Below are 6,000 nucleotides of genomic sequence, written 5' to 3' on the forward strand. Positions count from 1 at the left end.
GGTTGCTAGGAGGCAGTAGCTGTGGTTGTGGTTTGCAGGCCAGTTGACCACATCGTTACGCTGGTCCCCAGTGGTCACCGGAGAAACAAAGTGAGAGTGTCAGTAGTACTGCAGCTGTACTAGGATGCAATGGACTCAAGTAATTTTGAAGCGAAGAATATCAGTTTTAAAGGGCATCACCCAGATTACTGTCAATGAGTAAAACCCTAGACGTACAGAATTATATGCTAACATCACAGATCCGCTGATAGAGTGACTGCCATGCAGAGCTCTGTTACTGGCCTCAGTCAGCACTTAGCTAAGTGTAACTCACACGTATCTGAATCTACATCATGTATAAAGACAGCAAACATACAAATACTAGCAAACATAGGACTTTCTTCTCTTTCAACTGCACTTAATCAATGCACAGTAAATGGCATTAGCATACTAGCTCCCTGTGGGCGAACATGGGGGCCGTTTAAAAGCGTGGCAAGTGTGGTGATCTGGGCCGGTCTGGTTGCTATAGCGACTCCACCAGTTCTGGGCGGTGGCAAGCTGGCTGAAGTCCTGGGATGCAAGTCTGAAGCTTGGATTGCCATTCCTGTGGACTCATCCTGACGATGCAACATTCCCATAGAACACACACACATGCACATATACACCATGTGTGAAAGTGTGTGTGTGTGCTCCCTAAACTTTATTATGAATGGGGGCAAGGACATTACAGACGAGCTGGGATTACGTGTGGTTCAAAACCAGAGAACGGGCGCGTGCATATTCAGCGTCTGCAACCTGGCGCAATGCATGTGTCACATGTATCCAGCTTACGAGCGTCCCACTGGTGGCTGCGCGTGCTATTAAGCTGCAAATTGCACTGCAGACCCGATTTTGATCAGTGCAATGTTTATCAGCACAATGCATTCGCATTGGGTCACGTCCTCTCAACATCAGCGCACCTGCTACAAAACAGTAGCCTATGTCCTTTCCAGATTACGATTTTGTGCATTTATTGCAGGTGCTGCATAAGTCATGCCTTTCCTTGCGTGCTAGATGCGCTGCGTAGTGTCCGAGTTATCGTGCGGCCGTGATTTCAAAACAGGGAGACGTTTGAGTGGAAAGGATTTCATTAAAATAAAAGCCGCTTGGCTACTCCTCGTCTGATCAGAGGGGAAATGTTATTGCACTCGAGGAATGAGTCAGCAGAATGACGCCCTGGCAAACTCAGCAGAGACGCAAGCAGCATGATACGGGCAAAATGCAAGCGGTCCAGAAATGTTAATGTGACAGAACCAAATAATAATCAAGGCAACAATGACCGCACATCTGAAACACAGTTATACATCTGTGTTATGCCACGGAGGGTTCCTGGGTCCTTTGCTGAATACACCCTAAAGTGCTCAGTCAATCACTTCTGTGACACTTCAGTGCAACTGGGAGTTGTGCGAGACAACCTAATCCAAATACTGTCATACTGTAACTGAATGCTGCATACTAAATGTCAATATCATGTGTATAAAAGTTAATGAGCGTGAGGTTTGATATCTCAGTGTATACTGTATGTATCAGTTTTGCCCTTGTAGGTTGAATAAAGTGCTGTGTTGTATTGCACTGGGTACTGTATGATTCAGTGCAGTCGCATTGCAGTGAGGGCACATCCTTTCTCCCGTGTTTTATTTCATATAGACAGAGCAGGGTGTTAAATTACTTTTTACACAACTGGGGAGCATGCACTTATTGTAGTGCTTGTGGCAGGAAGTCCAGCTGCCTGTCTTATGCGTGCTCCTGTTGTTCGTTCTCATGCGCATGTAACTTGATTACAGAGCTGATAAATTGGAGTTTTAATGGCGTGAAGCATAATGCCACGTCGCCTCGACAAACCGTCAGATCCATTATGAGTGACGTTTGGTGTCAGGGGAGGTCCCCTTGCTGCATTATTTCTGACCCGGTGATCTCTGATATCTCAGCAGTATTAGCAAGTGCAAATTATCCTGCCATTTCCTCATTGTCGTACTGTAGACCAGGAAATGAGATGAAAGAGGGGGAAAAAATCCCAAAAAAGTTACGTAAAATACATAAACATTTGCAAAATGAGCCAGTTAAAATGGACCTGGTCAAACTGTGATGGAACCGCAGAATGTAAAGGATTAGGTTAAAGGAAAGCCTTCTCTCTCCACCATTTGAACCAGCTTCCACAGCTGCTTTTGGTAGTAAGTCACCCTGAGCGTGAGCTCCTATAAATTGTCATGCGATTACACGCAGTTGCCTTCCAATGCATTTGCAATAAAAGCATGGGAGTGACATGCGGATTACTTATGCCGAAGCAGAGGTTCTTTTAATGTAGTCAGTGGCACAGTTAGATTTACTTCCCGCTGGTTAGCGCGGTTGTCATTAGCGCCTGTCTGGCCCGCTTTCCCAGAGCGCAGGCGATTGGCAGGGCATGCTGGGGAAATCACCCACTTCCCTGCTGGAGGACGTTGCAGTGACGCGCGGGCCTATACATCCTGTACATTTTTTTCCTCATAAATTGGGGAGGCGGAAAACAAACTTATTTTGTTCTTGGGGGAGAAAATTATTTGGCCTTTCCAGGCTTCCGTACAGTAAGGGACGATATTATTTTTGACATTTGGCTTGCCATTTGTTAGGAGAATGGAGCTGACTTCCCAAAAGAGCAAGTGCATTACCAACTCTTCCAAAACACAGTTCTGTGGCCCAGACCTTCTCCTTGGCAGCTTTTCTATGAGCTGAACTGCTCGGGACCACCTGGTGTGTTCTAAGCATGGTCAGTAAGGGAGTGAAGATTCAACATGCGTCCTGATACAAGGTCTACAATACAGGAACGTTGCACTCACAGCCATTCAGTATTGCTTGATTTTATTCATCTTCAGTCAGATTCAGGGAGTTCCATCAGACAGAGAGACATGTCACCCCGATATTTTCTTAGGAATTAATTGCTAGGCTTACTAGTATGCCTAGCAATTAATTCCCTCAAAAGTTGAGTGAAATGAAATTTATACATATGAATTTTAACCAAGTGACAATTAACTGGAACTCATCAACCACTGTTTCCAGACTGATGGCAACTGTGTAACTACAGTATGGTTACTACTGTTAATGGAATATTGCATCATTAACAGAATTACTGAAATAGCATGCTGATATCACTGTCACCATTATATTTGTTTGTATGTACACTAATGGTTGGTTTATAGTTTTTAGTGGATTTTTTGAAAACATTCACTATCAAAGGATTCCAATTAGAATGCAGTAATTATAGGACAAAACTGTCTGTTCACGAGTCCTTCTTGCTCTAGGGGGTACCGTCCCTTTAAGAGGGTGCATACGCTTTGTTTTAGATTAATTGATTAAGCAGGTGGCGTGTGGGTTGGGGGATACTGGCAATCTATCTCCTCATTGATCTGCCTGGAAATGAGATTCACTGCAACCCTGCAACGCATCCCTTCCAGGGAGAAAGGGGACACAGGCTCACAGGGGGGGTGGGCAAATTTCCTGTTTCACTTGAACACTCCTCTTTTCTTTTTCTCTTCCCCGCTCCTGTCTTTCTGCGCTTTGTCTACCCTCGTTTTCTGAGGGGACGCTGCATAATTGGGGGGCTGTGAACCCAGGGACCCCTCTGTTTTTCTCTTCGCACCTCTAAATGGGTCTGAAAATTGGGGGGGTGCGCACGAGAGCCCGATATTCCGCTTTCTGTTTTCCACACAAATATGTAGATAAGACAGGCGGGTGAAATTAACCCCTTTTCCTGACAAAAGGTTGAGCCCATTCGCGGGGAACAAAGGGAGCTAGCTTTCGCTGCTAATTACTTAATATTACCGGGCTTTCCTAGGGTGTCCACACACTCCTTAGAGGGCCAACACAAATGAAAGTATCCTTTTGTTATGGAAATAATGAACTGACTGCCCTCCCCCCCAAAAACAATGATGGAACAAAGAAAGATAATTATTGTAGGATATTCCATAATGGGTGTGTTGTCTACATGCTGATTCTAAGGACTGGTTTTGGCTGATGCCTTTGATGACCACCTTCAGGTTTTTTTTTTTCTTCTTTTTGACAGATATGAAGGTTATTCTAGTGCGACTGTCACTTGCAAATTCTGCAGGTCTACATTAATGATGTGCTTCCCATTCTTTTCCTCCTTGAACTTCTCCTGATAAAAAATGGTCGTGCCATCATTTTCGCGCGCGCGTGTGTGTGTGTGTGTGTCGGCTCGGAGATGAAAAGACTTCATCCACCCTCACAGTCAGATCCAAGTGGGGAGATGGCAGCAATTACGACCCAAGCTTTCAAAAAGACCCTGTGTGGACGGCCAATCTGGCATAGAGGCAATTTTAGATCCCGCACTTTCACAGGGACAAAGAATAACACCAGTGGCTTCTCTGCAATAACACCATGGATGGCTCTCTCAGCATCCCACTGCAGCGCTGGCAAGCTCGCAGTGAAAGCATGTATTACGTTTGGACAGTAAATTGGATATTGCACTTGCATTTGGCCATCAGCACAATGCGCTTCCAAACTGATCCAGGCTCAGCTCAACAGATTAGTGTTTATAAAAATAAAAAAAAATGCTGGAACTGTTTCGGGATTAGTGCTTGGAGCAGAATCTGTCAGACTGCTGCCATTTTACTCTCAGAATTCTCGCAAGCTGAGGTAGAGAGGGAAGGAATGCATAAGCCAATTAGATCAGGGGATGATTATGAGGTCACCCGAGTACAGACGGGCTGGGGACCCCCTTATCTTTGAGGTGAGTGTCATGGAATCTTAATTGGCCGCAGTGAGTCAGGCACTCGGTTTCATTCCTCCCTCCACCTCCACGGTGTGGACCACCTCCGTCACACATAACTACCTGTAGATAGAAACTTCTCTGAACCTGTAGCTCATTGCCTTGCGCAGGCAGTGGGGTCCATGAGCTTTCTGAAATCGTGCCAGATATTTTTGGCAAACCTTCCTGCCTAAGACCCCCGATGGCTATCCTACCTCTTCTGCAAACTGCTGCATATCAGTGTTACCAAGAAAACACCACAATCTCACATGAGATGATATTATACCTTTTCTCATAATGCTTTGCTGGGTCCAAGGGTTTCATTTACGGGGAATCTGATAAATTGCACACAAGACCCTTTCCATGGTAATAATATACCATATCTCATGAAAAAGCAATAAACAGGTCTATAGTGCTGTGCTTATATCATTTTCTCTATAAAAGTTGACACTATTCAACACGAGTTTGTTATCATTTTTGGGGAAAATTTTTGAGTTGCATGGCAACCACACTCTTCGCTGACAGAGGAGCTTTTTTCCCATTCCCAGTGGACAGCTAAAGCATCCTTCTGTGACCTCCTTAATCCTCCCACCGTACCAACACACACACACAGGCACACTCACACACACACTCACACAGACACACACAGGCACACTCACACACTCATACACACACACACACACAATGCACACTCATACACACACACATGAACACACACACACATGCACACTCATACACATCATACACACACTGCACACACACAAGCACACTCATACACACACGCACATTCACACACATGCACACACACACGCTCACACAGGCAAGCACACACACACAATCACACACGCAACAATTTATTCCAGAGGCAAAAATAACACTCCTTCACCAGAATAAGATCTGGCTGGAGGGGGTGAGAATCTCACAGCTGCGAGAGGCCGTGTGGAAACATACTCACACTGAATTGTGGGTAAATAATGACAGAGAAGCCAGACTGATGCAGCCGTGCGCCTCTTGGGGGTGTCTTTTATACTGAAAGAGTGTCGACCGGCTCCTAATGGAAATTGCGCAAAGGGTCTGTGGCCTTTGCAGGAACCAAGACATTCAGACTTATCAAAGCTCTTCTTCATCCAGACTCTTTTGGCACTTTGCACATTTGTCTATTTTCTTCACGTCATCTACAGTAACACTCAACTCTCTCTCCGCGTACAAAAAGGACATTTGGGAAGGCACCAAAATTTTAG

Source organism: Anguilla anguilla, chromosome 12 (genome assembly GCF_013347855.1).
Source record: "Anguilla anguilla isolate fAngAng1 chromosome 12, fAngAng1.pri, whole genome shotgun sequence".
NCBI lineage: Eukaryota > Metazoa > Chordata > Actinopteri > Anguilliformes > Anguillidae > Anguilla > Anguilla anguilla.